Source organism: Sminthopsis crassicaudata, chromosome 1, assembly GCF_048593235.1.
Source record: "Sminthopsis crassicaudata isolate SCR6 chromosome 1, ASM4859323v1, whole genome shotgun sequence".
Taxonomy (NCBI): domain Eukaryota; kingdom Metazoa; phylum Chordata; class Mammalia; order Dasyuromorphia; family Dasyuridae; genus Sminthopsis; species Sminthopsis crassicaudata.
The window spans coordinates 439,605,109-439,621,858 of NC_133617.1; the positions used below are offsets into that span (position 1 = coordinate 439,605,109).

The 16,750-nt window shown below is 35.6% G+C and overlaps 1 long non-coding RNA gene across 1 annotated transcript in view; it reads left to right on the forward strand.

The window, feature by feature from the left end:
- Window positions 1-16,750, forward strand: part of LOC141550234 (uncharacterized) — a 197,469-nt gene that overhangs the window by 120,446 nt on the left and 60,273 nt on the right. The window contains exon 3 of the long non-coding RNA XR_012484551.1: window positions 4,065-4,144. This is a non-coding gene — a long non-coding RNA (uncharacterized LOC141550234). The remainder of the gene's footprint in view (window positions 1-4,064; window positions 4,145-16,750) is intronic.

A 16,750-nucleotide genomic window follows, 5' to 3' on the forward strand; every position in this document is an offset into this window, starting at 1 on the left:
AAGAAGGAAGGAAAAAGAAGAAAGGGAAGGAAGGAATGATGAAAGTTGGACTATAATACTAATATCAGAGAGAGAGTAGTCATGACCTTCCACAATACATTCCTTAGAATTGGTGTTGGAAATGAAATGTTGGATTGGTTAGCCACGAATAGCACCCAATATAGAGACTTTTATCTTTCTATGTAGACTTTGAAACAATACCAGAGGATCAAAAATAACATAAGGTTTATAACTGTTAAAGAGTCATTTTGGTATCTTTTTCTTGCTAGATTTTAGAAATAAAGATCTTTGAGGGTAAATATGGTGTTTTATACTTCTGCCAATGCAAGTTTTTTATTAGTATGTACTCATTATATATTTGTGGGGTTTTGTTTTGGTTTGGTTAGGAAACAGGTAAAATAAATTGCTTACAAGCTATTTGTAGACTGATTTCTTGTGTCATTTTTTACACCTGTTAACATCTGGTTAGGGAACTAAAGCCCAATTTAGGCCAATATCAAAGGATGAATAGGCTATTTGCTAATCAGGTAAATATTATTGCTGTAAATGAAACATGATTGAGGTACTTTTCAGAAAGAAATTTTAACTGCATTCAGAAAATGTCAGGTTTTTAACATAAGCAGCTAATTAGGCATCATCTTCAAGCTTGATGAGAGGTCCCAGGACAATAACTAAATCAAATATCACCAGCTGTTGGGTGAAATTAAAGGGAGAAATATATCGATACACTAGGGGAGTCTTAAACATTAAGCATTCCAAAAGTAAGGGATCACAGAAAGGGGAACGTGGAATTAGATTTGAGTCTGAGATTCTAAAAGCTAGGGACATAACTTCCCTTCTGGTCATGAGTCAGGGAGACTGTTAGGAAGGATTATTTTTAATGACTATGCTGTACACAGCAACAACAAGATAATGTGATGACCAACTGTGATGGACATGGCTCTTTTCAATAATGAAGTGATTCAGGCCAATTCCAATGGGCTTGTGAAGGAGAGAGCATCAGCATCCAGAGAGAGGACTAAATTAGTAACCATCTGGAATTGCATAGGGGAAATGGTAAATCTGAGAACTTAGATTCAAATGCCAAAATATGCCACACTGACTATATAACTTTTAATGAGTCATTTAAACTTCATCAGCCTCAGTTACATCATGTGTAACATGAAGAGATTGGAACAAATGATCCCAGAGTTCCTTTGTATCTCCAAATTCTGTGATTGATGAAACACTGTAGTCTGTGATGAGAGAGTCTAAGATGGGTGTCAATCAATTGAGAAACTTTTATGTTCTAGACATAGTGCCAAATACTTGGAATACAAAAAGAGGCAAAAGACAGTCCTTGCCCTCAAGGAACTTATAATCTAATGGAGAAGGCAACAACAACAAATGTACACAAACAAGTTACATAGAGGAAAAACAGGAAACAATGAAGAGGAAAACACTAGAATTAAGAGGGATTAGGACAACATTCCCATAAAATATAGAATTTCAGCTGGACTTAAAGGAAGCCAAAAGAGCCAGGAGGAGATGAGGACAGATAGCATTCTAGACATCTGGACTATCAGAGAAAATGCTTGGAGGCAAGAGATGTATTTGATGAGGTATGTGATCCAATTAAGATTATGGTTTTAAAAAAAGGTCTACATATTGGAAGAACCCTGCTGAAGGGGGTAGGGGGAGTAAAATAGCCCCCATAGGTATTGTCCTATGTAGTTATGATTCTCCTATTCCAAATTCTATTCTTCATCTGCTGCAAGGATTAAAATAGGGGAAGTATACTAGGCATGAAGTATTGCATTCTTATATACTCTTAAAATAATGATAATAGCTTTTTATTTTCAAAATACATACAAAGATGATTTTCTTTTTTTAATTAAAACTTTTGTTTTCAAAACATATGCAAAAATAATTTTCAACATTCATTCTTGCAAACCTTGTGTTCCAAATTTTTCTCCTTCCTCCCCTAGATAGTAAGTAATCCAATATAGGTTAAACATGTGCAATTCTTCTATATATATTTCCGCATTTATCATGCTGCACAAGAAAAATCAGAGCAAAAGGTAAAAAATGAGAAAGAAAAAAACAAGCAAGCAAGCAGAAAAAAATAATGAAAAAACTATGTTGTGTTCTACCTTCACTCCCAATAGTCCTCTCTCTGGATGCTGATGCTCTCTCCTTCACAAACCTATTGGAATTGGCCTGAATCACTTCATTATTGAAAAGAGCTATGCCCATCACAGTTGATTATCACATTATCTTGTTGTTGCTGTGTACAGTGCTTTCTTGGTTCTATTCACGTCATCTAGCATCAGTTCATGTAAACCCTCCCCAGATTTTTCTGAAATCAGTTTGCTGATTGTTTTTTATAGGATAATAATATTCCATTACATTTATATACCATAACTTATTCAACCATTCTCCAACTGATAGGCATCTACTCAGTTCTCATACACTTTTGATGTTATTGCTGTCTAGCATGCCAACTTGGCAGCAGTGACAGGAAGATTTTAGAGAAAACAGTATGGCATAATGTAAAGAGTGTTAGTGTTCAATTACCCTTTCTGACATTTTCTAACTTTGTGATTATTAGCAAGTCACTTTTTTAAAGGGGGGGAAAAGTATTTCTAGCACTTGTCTTTCAAGACTTTTATGAGATGCTATTTGCTATTACTCCTTCATGATAGCCCACCTTTCCTCTGTATAACTTTGCACAGGTTATCATCTAGACTTAGAAATCATTTCTGCTGCTTAGAATTCCTTTCCTTCAGTGTTCAGCTCAAGAACCATTATCTGCATTGTCATTCTTGCTCTCCCCCCATCCAAAGTTATTAGTCTTTCGGTAAAATTACATTTTATTTACTCTGTATATATTTTGTATTCACTCACATAATACCTTACCCACCCATCCCTGTGTCTCATACTGCAAACTCCTTCTGGTCAAAGACAATGACATTTTTGTTTTTGTATCACCAATATCTAGAACTATTGACTATTTGCAAAGCTAATTTTAAACTTTAAAATGCTGTATGTATATGCTGTATAAAAACACAACATGGGGATAATAAAAACCAACCTTGTCAACAGAAAAACTTAAATTCAGGTCTTGGTACTGACATACATGGGCTATGCAATTCTAAGAAAGCCACTTAATCTCTTAATCTACCAAGAAACTCTCTAAGACTAATATTGCAGAGCAGTTACTGCTTTTTCATTAAGAATTTCCCATGGTCAAGTATTATTTAGAAGATGGGTAAGAATTCAGTTAGGTAAAGATATGGAAAGAGATCCAGTTATATTTATCTATCAAAAACATTTTAAGCCACCTACTAAGTTCTAGATATTGGTGATACAAAAACAAAAATGTCATTGTCTTTGACCAGAAGGAGTTTGCAGTATGAGACACAGGGATGGGTGGGTAAGGTATTATGTGAGTGAATACAAAATATATACAGAGTAAATAAAATGTAATTTTACCGAAAGACTAATAACTTTGGATGGGGGGAGAGCAAGAATGACAATGCAGATAATGGTTCTTGAGCTGAACACTGAAGGAAAGGAATTATAAGCAGCAGAAATGATTTCTAAGTCTAGATGATAACCTGTGCAAAGTTATACAGAGGAAAGGTGGGCTATCATGAAGGAGTAATAGCAAGAAGGTTGGTTTGGTTGGAACCTACAATGAAAGGAAAAAAAATATTCAGTAAGACTGGATTCAAATTGTGAAGGGGTTTTAAATGCCAGACAGACCCTACAGGTAATACAGAGCCCTCAAAACTATGATTGGAAGCTGCACGAAGGGATCGGAAAGGGGAAACTAGAGACCCCAAAATAAGTTAACAATTATGATAGGTAAAAGGTAGTAAGAGCTTTATCCAGATTGTTGGCAATTTTTGAGTAGAAACAAATGAAAAGGTATAAGAGATATTGTAGAGATAGGAATGACAATTGTTTATCCTTTGTTCTTGAAGAAAATGAGTAACATTATGAGGGTGATATTGTGACTTGCAAATGGATTGAAGTAAGGCAGGGCTGTTCTTAATCATTAGCCTCCTTTTCTCCTCCAGAGTCATCTGAGACCAGTGGCGAGACATAAATCAAGATGACTGGTGATGGCCCAGAAGAACTGACAATACTTGGAAATTAAGTAGGTTTGTGGGCTGAGGGAAAATGGGGCATCAAGGATGACATGGAAGTTGTAAACCTAGATGACTGGATGGTTGGAATGAATAAGGTAAAGAGAAGTAGGAGGGTGAAATATATTTTTAGAGATTGGACAGGACATTAATTAGGATGGAATACATAGTGTGAAGGGAGTAGTAGGAGATGAATTTGGAAAGACAGAGAGATTGCAAAGTTTATGGACCCAAAGAAGCCTATAAGCATAAGAGGGCCACTGAAGAATTTTAGAGGACTGGTGACATTACCTCTATGTAAGAAATGATCAAAATAACAGCTACCATTAATTTTGTTCTTTTAAAGTTTGGAAATATGCTGTCTCCTGAATCTCACAACAATCCTGTGAAATAGAAACTAAAAGAAGAATATTCTAGCAACAGGATGAAATAGTGTGATTAGAGAGGAAAGAAAGTAAAAGTTGGGGACTGGACCTGTGATTTCACTGCTATAGTGAAGTCATGCTAAGGTATCTTCCTTGCAATTTTTAATCTCAGAGAATTTCCTATATCACTGAGAGATCATTATTCATCATGTCACGATGCCTCTCCTAAGATGGGAGCAGATCTTGCCAAAACAACTTTGGAGGTCCTGTTTTTTGGTGGGTTGATCATTAGGTATTAGTGTGGTGGCAATAGAAATAGAAAAGAAATGTGAATATGTGTGGGTAGAATCTACAGTACTTGGTAATTGGTTGAATTTGAGAAGTGAGGGAAAAGAACCAATAAAATAAATAATATTATTGTAAGTATAGTGGACTGGGTAATGTAGTGGACTGAAGTAGTGAAGGCAGATGATGAAGGAAGAGTTCATTGGGAAGAAAAAGAAGCTTAACTTTGGAAAAGCTGACAATCTAAGGTAGAGTAGTTAGTTAAATATGGACCTATGGGCAGCCCAAGAGTTATGGATCCAGAAATTAGAATCATTCAGTGCTGGATATCTAAAATTGGGAGTTATGTGCATAAAGATGGGAATTGAAGACATGAGAATGCAAAATATGGATAGACAAATTGTTCAGAGAAAGAAGAGAAAAAAGATTAAGGACAAATTCTCAGAAAACTGAGGAACTCACTTTATAAAGTAAGAAAAAAGATAAGAAGCCCCTAGCGAAGACAAAGGGAGAGAGGCTAGAGGACAAAGAAGAGAATGTAGTACTTACCAAAAAAAAAAAAAAAAAAAAAAAAAAAAAAAAAAAAAAAAAAAAGAGAGGATTGGAAACAAAATTGCAAAATGTTGAAATAATGGATAGTGGGGCAGTGGAGGCATCGGGTGTAAACATTTCCTCCCCTTCCCCAGGAAATTTAATAGGAGTAAAGACAGGTAAAAAACAGTGGCTAGGTGGGCTAGAAAGCTCAAGGGAAGAAGGGAAAGCTGTTTTTTTTTTTTTTTTTGTTTTGTTTTGTTTTTGTTTTTGTTTTTTTAAATAAAAGCTCTCAATAGACATGTTTTAGGAAAGAGACAGAGGAAAAAGAAACCGAAGCTGTGTAAGAATGAGGGGATGATTTTTGGAGCAATCATGAGGAAATGGGATCAGGGCACAGATAATGGGAATAATCTTAGAGAGGAATATATTTACTTCCCTAGGAAAAAAAAAAAAAGAGAAGTTTGAGTAATGGGAAGGGGCTGAGGGAGCTCACATCAGATGGCTTCAATATTCTCAGAGAAATAGGAATCTAGGTTATTTGCTGTAAGCAAGGAGGTGGGTGTGATAAGATAAGAAGAAAAGAAGTTTGAACCTAGTACTAAGGGAAATGGGGCAGAGACAAAATAAGGGAAGACTTTGGTAATTTAAAAAAAAAAAGAGCAAAACTATTTTTAGTAATTAGTAATGGAAGAAAGCAGCAGTCAACTTTCCTGATTTTCTTCTTTTGAAGCAGGAGTGGAAGAAAATCAGATTGTGGGAGTTGCTAAAAGATGAATAATTACAGGTTAAAAACATTAGAAGATTAATGATCTCAGAAAATAGCTTCTGAAACATTAGAGTGGCAGGTCATGTGGAAGGGCTATATATGGAGGTACATGGATTCAGGGTGAATTCGATGGATTAGGATAATGTGGAATGGGTTAAGGGATCACCAGAGCTCAATCTAAGGATAAAGAATAGTTAGTCTTGAGAGAAAAAAATAAAACGGGTGAAAGGATAGAAGATTGTGGTAGAAATTCAACAATCTGGATATTGGAAGGGGTACAACTCCAAGAAAAATTATGTCTAATAATGTTAATGGGTGCCTTAGTTGAGGTGGTAAGTAGGCAACATAATACAGGGAAAAAAAACCACAAACTTGAGTTCTAGTTTGGAGTCATAGGTGCAAAGAAAAAAGGTGCAAGCAAAAAAAGCCATTTTATACTATAAATTCCATTTTTAAAAAAGATCAGATTAAATATCTTATTGCTTCTCTTGTATGCCAATTGTAAAGACAAAGATATAAGCAAATGCAGCTAATTGAGGAGTATGTACAGGCTTTGGTATTTCAGAATGGAGACATAAGAGAATGAGAGATACCGTTTATTAAAAACAAAACAAAACAAAACCAAAAACTAGTTCCATGCTATGGTGGACAAATGGTCAAAAGATACAATCATAAAATTTTCTACACTGGAAACAGATATTACTAATGATCATTTGAGAAGTACTCAACCTTACTAATAACCACAGAGATGCAAATTAAAACAACTTTGAGGTATTACCTTATACCCATTATACTAATAAATATAACTTGTGCCTCCACCCTCCCATTTCTGGGCTCACTTATGGAATAAATATAAATAATAAACTAAAACCCTATCTAAAAATGTAAAAATCATTTTTAAATTTCGGGCTACATAAAAATGGGTGGCTTGTGGGAATTAGTTTGTGGCGTGAAGTTTGTCAGTCTCTGAGCTAAATGTATCACCTTTCTATCAGGAGGTAGGCAGTATGTGTAATCATCTTTCCTTTGAAATCATCCTCTTTTCAGTGTTATTATTATTTAAATTGTTCTCTTAGTTCTCATTTCATTCATTACCAGTTTATAGGAATCTCCAAAATTATTCATTTTTATATTGTTATAGTGCAAATTGTTCTGCATTTACTTAACTCTTCATCGGTTCACAATTCCTTTGATGTCTCTTTGAAATTATCTATTTTCTCATTTTTTATAGTGCAATACTATTCCATCACATTCATATACCATAACTTTACTCAGTCATTCCTCAATTGATGAGCACCTCTTAAGTTTCTAGTTATTTTATTTTCCGTACTACACAAAGAATTGCTCTAAATCTTTTTTTTTTTTCCTTCACAAATAACTTTTTTTTTTTCTTCTTTGATCTCTTATGGGCATAGGCTTAACAATGATGGAAGTAGATCAGATGGCATGAATTATTGTCTATAATTCCATGTTGCTCACAAGAATGGAAATTACTTTCTGAAATGGATCCATTAACAGTTTGCCAAGTTCATCAATGTGGCTATTTTCCCATAGTCCCTCCCTTCAACATTTGTCTTTTTTTTTTTTTTTTCTGTCTTCTTTGTTAATTTTATAGGTTTGAGGAATTGCTTTCATTTTGATCTTTCCATTTGGTAGTGATTTGGAACATTCTCTTTTTCCTCCTCAACCCCCCCCCCATCCTGAGTGTGTTTCTTCTCTTGAGAATTTCCTTTCCATATCTTTAGATCATTTATCAATTGAGGAATAGCTCTTTTTCTGATAATTTTGAATCAGTTTCAGTATATATCTTGGAAAAGAGAACTTTATCAAAGAAATGTGTTACAAAGATTTTTTTCCAGTCAATTTTCCCATTTAGTTTTATTGAATTTGTATAAAAACTTTAAAATTTTGTTATCAGAGTTATCCATTTTATTTTCTATTATCCTTTCTATCCCTTCTTTGACCATGAACTTTTATCCTAGCCATAGATCTAATAGATATTTTTCCCATGTTTGTCTGATTAATTTTTTTTGTTACATAAAACATAAAATATATCATGGAGGCATGTTTTGTACTGTGTGCAAGAGCACAGAGCTGTTATATGTGATTATTGTCACTGGACAGATTTACAAGGACCAAGTTGAAGGAGAGACCTTAGGGACAGTTAATTCTTTCCGTGGGTGACATGGTCTGCCATCCCCCTTATTAAAGGGAATCATGATTGAGAAAGTTTTCTAACTTTGCATACCTAGATTAAATGAAGCTGGCTAAACTGATTATCAAAGCAACTAGGTGGCCCTGTGGATAACATGCTGAGCCAGGAGTAAGAAAGATTCATCTTCATAAATTGAAATTTGGTCTCAGATAATGACCCTGAGAAAGTACTTAATCCTGTTTGCCTCAGTTTCCTCATCTGTAAAATGAGCTCAAGAATCAAATGGCAAATCATGTCAGTATCTCTGCCAAGAAGATGGAGTGAGCCAAATAGAGTCACAAAGAGTCAGATTTTACTGAAACTATTTAACATAAACCACAAACTAATTATCGTTAGGAGAGTTCATCGCCTAAATAAAACTGATAAAAACAGTTATTGGGTACATAAGAATTTCCAGGACATAGGGAATCAATCTGTGGTCAAACATTTCTGTTAGCTAGGATCTAGTAATGAAATGTATAATGCAGGTGTTGGATGGTGCTTTTAGTATTGCTATGTCTTTAAAGATATAATTTGGAATTTTGTCCAAAGTCAACTATCCAGAAGAGTATGGAGAAAATTGTGGCCTGGCATCACACTTGTTCTCTTCTTGAAGGTGATGAATTTGTAGACTTTGGAATATTTCCCCTAAACATGTTTAGCACATATTCTTACAACAGTGCTTTTCTCACTCATAAACATTCTGAGTCAGACAAAGGAGGGAGTGCAGGCTGACAGAGAGCCAGCTGCTTATGGTCCATTGTTAATATACAGGAGAAATCCTATGAGGTTTTAAATGGTGCTGACAAGTCAGAGGGCATTGATGATAGCAGCAAAGGAAAAAAAGGAGATTTTTCTTGAAGATGAGGAAATCACTCGGGAGAATGTTGATTTGGCCTTTGATTCAATAATTAATTTTGCAGAAAGACGTCCTTGTTATGCTACTCAGGAGGTCATGCAGCTGTTCACCCTTCACTTAATCTTCATGAGAAAGATGCAAATGACCAAAAAGCAACTGACGAAAGTGGTCTTTTCAAGAAAGCAGTCTTCTCAAGTGTTCTGGGGTCATTACCCATGGAGCCATACCATCTGTTTCGAGAGCTGTTGGCCCAGCACAGCTGAGTCACAGAATTACAGAATATGAGCTGAGAACTGAAAGGGAACTTAGATCCCTTTCATTTTAGATGTAGAGAATCTAAGTCCAGTGAGGCTTTCCCCAAATTACAGAACTGATCAGAGGCAGAATGAAGGGCAGAATAGAGCACCACTTTAGTATTCTTCCCACTGTTACTCTGTCTCTAATTACTGGTGTTTCTGATGATGATCTTGAATCATCAAGAAAAAGTACAACTATACTTGGCACACTCTATTTGAGAAGGCAAGGAAGGAAGTATGTAATTATTTTAGGAAAGTTTACCTTAAATTTTTTTTTAAAGGAGGAGGCTGTGGTTTTTTGAAAGATTAAATTTTAATCACCTGGAAATTAGTTTATCCATAAAAACACCATTTTTGACTTTCATGGCATAGTAGAGCTTAAAGTCATTTTCAAGATAATCTTATCCAACTCCTCATTTTACAGATGAAAAAACTGAGGCCCAGAGATATTGACTTGTCCAAAGTCTCAGGGAATAAGAACCAGAGCTATATACAAAGCTAGATCCTCTGAATCCAATTCCATTAAAATATAGTCTCTCTCTCTTCAGCAATGTTAGAAAATTTAAAAGTTACTCTATTTTGAGAAGAATTTGAGTTTTGCTCATTTCTTTAAAGTAAATAAAGATTCATATTTGAGAGGTTCTTTTTTGTGTCACTTCAATAATGTGCCCATATTCAGAACAAGTCCATGTATCTGATTGAACTAAGCAAACTGTGTCCCACAGATCCTGAAACTCACTCCTCTAAGATTAAAATAATGAATGCTAAAACCTCTGGGATGATCATTACTAGAACACAATGGCAGGACAAAGAAAAAAAACATGCAGCTTTTTACTTTCCTCTTCCTGATATAAGGAATACAAATTTATATCCATATCCCCAGGGGAGGGAAAGATCCTCAAATCAATTTTTAGCAGACACAAAATCCAACAAAGTAATCTGTTCCAGTTCTCATACAAGTTGATGGAGAATTGCTTTCTTGTGTTTGCTTCATGAATATATTGTATTGTTCGTACCCAATGATGCCATAATTGTACAACAGCCATCTCTGAGTTTAGTTTTCTATATGCTTAGGTATGTATCTTAATTGTATCTTCTGGGGGAGGAGAAGTAAAGAAAAATACACAAAAATACCTGTTTTAAGTGAAATGGAATACAGATTTTAATTGAGCCTGACATCCATTGGTATTAACCAGTCCTGATCACCTGACATCTTGATTTCTATGAGCTTGTGAAATAAATTTATGCCAAAGAACTTGGGGCTGGATGGCTAATGTTTGCTACAAATCAACAGGCACAATGGTGACTAATTGACTCTTCTGTGAACAGCAAGGATATATTTTGTTGGTTTTCATAACTTACTGCCTGTGGTAGTATGCCTTTTGGAAACAAACTGTAGAAATCTACATATGATTTCTGAAGAGCAATAATTATGAAGAATCACAACCTTAGAAAGATTTCACTGTGTTCTGAAAGAAATGGAAACTTAAAAACATTCATTAACATTCCATCTATGAATGAGGTTTAGACTTGGGGTACCCAAATAAAATTAAGGTTACTGGTGATTAGGATTTAAATGAGGTCCAGTGGCAGGTTTGGGGTTCAGGGAGTCAAATGGAGCTCCCCTGCACCCTTTGGATTTGGCACAAGGATAGGGAGTTTTGGGGATTTCCTTCGGGCGTTGCAAGAGTCCCCTGTAAAGGAATTTACAGACCTGAAAACCTAGATTGATAAAAGAGGTTTATTATGGGGATTGATAGTAAGGTTAAAGTCCAGTAAAGGAAATAGGTGAGGGTAAAGAGAAGATAGCACTGGAAACAGTATTCCAGTGGGCAGAAAGATGCTGGCTGTAAAATGCACTGGCAAGGTCCATTTGCAAAAGCCTTAGCTCATGGAAGCTTATTATATTGCTTGTCTTGGTGGGGGTTGGGAAGCCTGAGCAGATCATCAGAATGGGGGCTGGGAGAGCTGGGAGCAGATCAGAACCAGTATAGTCTGTGAAAGCCCAAGATGGCTCAGATTGGGGGGGGGGGGGCTGGGAAAGCCTGGGATCTCCTATTGGAATTAAAAGGGATGTTTTTGACCAGGATTTGTGAATCAAAGGTCTTAGCTTCCTGAATTGATAATGCATCAGCCAGGAGGGGCTGGGAGTAATCTGAAAGGACTCAAATTAATCTGAAAGAAACCACAAATCAGTTTCTTAAAGGGACCACGACACTCTTCAAATAGAAGTATAATATTTTCATTTTTTTGTTTGTATTCTTTTTTGTCATGGCTTTTTTCCCTTTTGGTTTGACTTTTCCACACGATGTGGAAATAAGTTTAAAAGAATTGCACAAATTAGATTTATATCGGAGGGCTTGCTATCTTGGAGTGGGGACAAGTGGGGGGAAATGTTTAGAACTCAAAGTTTTACAAAAATGAATACTGAAAACTATTTTTACATGTATGTAAAAATACATGATTAAAAAAAAAAAGAACTTGCAATCCACTAACCTTTATGGACATGTCTCTAATAGGACAAATATTAAGTTCTCTTTTAAATGATTTTTTAAAGGGAAATATTTGTAATAGTAAAGAACTGACTAAAAATATTATAATGTAGCAATATAAGGGAATACTACAATGCAATAAGAAATAGTACATAAGGAGAATTTGGGGAAGTATAGAAAGGCTCATATAAGTTTATATAACATGAAGTAAATAGAATCAGGAAAACAATATACACAATGACTACAACAGTGCAAATGGAAAAAATACAAAAAAACCCTACAAAACAAAATGTCATTTGATTGGAATGATTAAACTCGGCTCTGGGGGGCTGTTGTGATATGGGAGCCACCTGCCAGTGGCTGCAGGAGGTCTAACTCAGATCTATAGAATGGACCTCTTCATGTGAGATGATGATGAAGATACAAGGAGACTGAGAGGCAGTTGTGTTCTCTGACCTCTCTCCTCTTCCCTCTTCCCTCTAATTTATTTCACTCCCAATCCACAAGGAACATCTGCATAAGTAAAGTCTGCTTTGCAACTCCTTTGAGTATTATGATTCACAACTATGGAGGCTCTCAGATAATTGACCTGTCCCTTCACATAGGCATGGTCATTAACAGAGGCGCAGTGGATAGAGTACCAACCCTGAAGTCAGGAGGACTTGAGTTCAAATATGGCCTCAGACACTTAACACTTCCTAATCAGTGTAACCCTGGGCAAGTCACTTAACCCCAGTTGCCTCAGCAAATAAATAAATAAATAAAATAAAAATAAACAAACAAACAAATAAATAAAATAAACTTGGCCTGAAAAAGACATGGGAAAAAAGTACCTCTCCTTCCCTCTTTGAAGATGTGGGTGGGTAGATGGGTACTGTGGACATAGAATGTTGCATATACTGCCAGACTGTTGGTGTGTTGGTAAGTTTTATTCAAATGTCGTCTTCTCTCCTTTTATTCTTTGTAACAAAAGGACGTATTTTTTTTTTTTTTAATTAAGGAAATAGAATACATAGAAATTCAAACCGAAAAGTTCTTTGTAGAACTTGTAGAAATCATCTGAAGCAGAGAGACTGGATTTGGAGACAGAAGACTTGAGTTTGATTATAGTTTTGATACTTCCTTACCTTTGTGATATTCAACAAGTACTTATTCCTTTCTGGACCTCAGTTGACTAATCTATAAATTGAAGTAGTTGGACTAGATGATCCCCCTTTTTGCTTTACATCTGCTTTTTACAAATAAATGAAGACACTATAAAATCCAGAGAAGGGAAATGCCTTTAACTTTCCTGACTTGTTTGTGGCAGTTCCTTCCTGTTATCTCTGAATTTTTTTTTTTTTTATTAAAGCTTACCTTGTTGCCTAGAGACCTTAATTAGCAGATATCAATTCTTAGACTTTAACAAATTCTAGTTATTTTCTTTTCTCTTCCTTTTAGTTCTCTTTTCAGGATTATGAAGTCAGTTTTACTCACACCTATTCTTTCATGTTCACCTTTTTGACATCTGTCCTGCTACCATCCTTATTTGTTTCCCTATTGAGCCTAATGAATTTCTACAATAAACTATGTGCCAGAGAGAGAAAGAGACAGAGGCAGAGACAGAGAAAGAAAGAGAGGGAGATTTCAATCTTTTGTCTTTTTCACATAAGAGTGATGTCTGTCTGATGCCTGCTTCCTCCAACTCTCTCTTCAGGATTTTATACTCTTTTCATGAATCTCAATTATGAGAAATAAGTTCTATTTCCTTTTCCTCCATCTTACTAATTTATTCCTATTTATTTACCTTTTTACCCTTTTCTTTCTCTTTTTTAAACCCTCACAATAGAACCAATCTACCTTTGTTTTCTTTTTTAACTGGCTTAATACCTTTTTGAAGACATTCAGGTTCTAAAGGGATATTTGTTTCCTCTTCCCTTATTGGAAAAGCATCACTGCATCATCAGTAGCTCCATCATCCAAATATCTTCTAATAAATTTTTCTTTCTGGACTTTTGCATTTGTATTTTAAAGTTCCTACTTAGCTTTGGGCTTTTCATTGACATTAGTCTTCTATTCCATTTAAAATCCATTTTTACCTTGGTAGGATGATATTTAGTTTTGAAGAGGAAATTACTCTTAGTTATATGGTTATATATTTTGCCTTTTAGAATAGTGTGTTCCTAAAACTCTTCTTGATGTTAGTAGAAGCTGTAAGTGCTGTGTGTTTCTGACTGCCTTGTCTTGACAATTCAACTGCTTTTTTCCCCTCAGGATATTTGCAATTTTTTTTTTCCTTTGAATAGGGAGCTCTGAATTTAGCTATGACATTCCTTTTGGGATTTTTTTAAGGAAGTGATGAGTGGATTTTCTCCCCCATTTTCATTATGCTTTCTGGTTCTAATAGATTTAGGCAGCTTTAATTTTTTATTTCTTGAAATAAAGTATCCAGGATTTAAAAAAAAATTGTTCCTAATTTTCTAGCTAACATTATTTTGGGCAATTTTGGGTAGATTGATAATTATTTGACCTACTATTAATTTCAAGTTTTTTTAGATAGAGTGGTCAGTCCTGCTTGGTCTTGTTCTAAGTCTCCTGAGTTTCTGTGTTAACTGCTTAATGGACTCCCCGATCTTTTGTAATGCCGGAGAAAATGAAGCAAGATAGCGATTAGAGAGTATTTAATAATTTGTTTAAAGGAAAGATTTACTAAGACCAAATGAATCCATGGTTTGGTCCCAGGGCTAAAAGAGACTATCATCTCCAAGAATCCAGCAAACAATGAGAATTCTCAATGACCTATATACACATGGCTCAGACTCAGGGGGTAGCCTGAGGTGGGGGTGGAGTCAGGGTGCTGAGAGCAAGAATGGGACTCTGACAGTTCGGTTCTGACAGGATGAGAGGAGGCTTGGGGGTAGGAGCCCTGGAGATGAGGAGAGGCATTCTAAATATTCTGAAACATAAGATCTTTTATCCTTATCAAATATTCTGATAAAGAGGGAGGGGAGGTTTTGCAGGACTGAACTTTGAGCTGAAGCAGAGAAACTGAGTCAGGACTAGGTTAGAATAATTATGGAAACTGAGAACTGTGGCATAACACTTTGCGATTCAGAGTACTGGATCTTCAGAGAGAGTCCTAGGGATTTGGGAACCTCTGTATGCCTGGACTAACCTCATCTGAATGTTACTGCTTGTCCCTTGTTCTTGAAGAGGACTATGACATAGGAAGGTAATATCATGACTTATAAGTGAACTAGATGAAGTGAGGAAGAACTATACAAAGCCTTACCATATCTCCCCCCCCCCCCCAGTCATCTGGGTCCTCCAGTTCATTGGTCAGTTCTACTCCCCAGATTTTTAAGGTCCCTGTTTTGAATTTCTGAGAGCCCTGGTGATTTCTTACTGTTTGGAGGCTTTTCTAGGGAGCTCTTCACTCCTTTTGTCTCCAGACACAGATCTTTTCAAATATACATGTTTTTTTCTATTTCTGGTTGCATTGGGAAGCTGTCATATTATTTGCCAGTGATGTTGTTGGTTTTGCTAGTGTTCCCATTTCTTATTGCCCTTGAGCTTCTGAATAATGTTTTGTGCAGTTCTGGGGTAAATGTTACTCACTGTATTCATTGATTTTCTTTTTTTTTCAAATTAATTTTATAATTATAACATTTCTTGACAGTACGTATGCATAGGAAATTTTTTACAACATTATTCTTTGCACTCCCTTCTGTTCCGAATATTCTCCTCCTTCCCTCCACCTCCTCACCTAGAGGGCAGGCATTCCCATACATATTAAATATGTTATATTATATCCTAGATACAATATATGTGTGCAGAACCGAATTTCTTGTTGCACAGGAAGAATTGGATTCAGAAGGTAACAATAACCTGGGAAGAAAAACAAAAAATGCCAACAGTTACACTCATTTCCCAGTGTTCCTTCTCTGGGTGTAGCTGATGCTGTCCATCATTGATCAATTGGAACTGCATTAGATCTTCTCTATGTTGAAGATATCCCCTTCCATCAGAATATATCTTCATACAGAATTGTTGTTGAAGTGTATAATGATCTCTTAGTTCTGCTCATTTCACTTAGTATCAGTTGATGTAAGTCTCTTCAAGCCTCTCTGTATTTATCCTGCTCGTCATTTCTTACAGAGCAATAATATTCCATAACATTCATATATCATAATTTACCCAACCATTCTCCAACTGATGGACATCCATTCATCTTCCAGTTTCTAGCCACTACAAAAAGGGCTGCCGCAAATATTTTGGCACATACAGGTCCCTTTCCCTTCTTTAGTATTTCCTTGGTATATAAGCCCAGTAGTAGCACTGCTGGATCAAAGGGTATGCACATTTTGATAACTTTTTGGGCATAATTCCAGATTGCTCTCCAGAATGGTTGGATTCTTTCACAACTCCACCAACAATGCATCAGTGTCCCAGTTTTCCCACATCCCCTCCAACATTCATCATTATTTGTTCCTGTCATCTTAGCCAATCTGATAGGTGTGTAGTGATCTCAGAGTTGTCTTAATTTGCATTTCTATGATCAATAGTGATTTGGAACACTCTTTCATATGAGTGGAAATAGTTTCAATTTCATCATCTGAAAATTGTCTGTTCATATCCTTTGACCATTTATCAATTGGAGAATGGCTTGATTTCTTATAAATTAAAGTCAATTCTCTGTATATTTTGGAGATGAGGCCTTTATCAGAACCTTTAACTGTAAAAAAGTTTTCCCAATTTGTTACTTCCCTTCTAATCATGTTTGCATTAGTTTTATTTGGACAAAAGCTTTTTAATTTGATGTAATCAAAATTTTCTATTGTGTGATC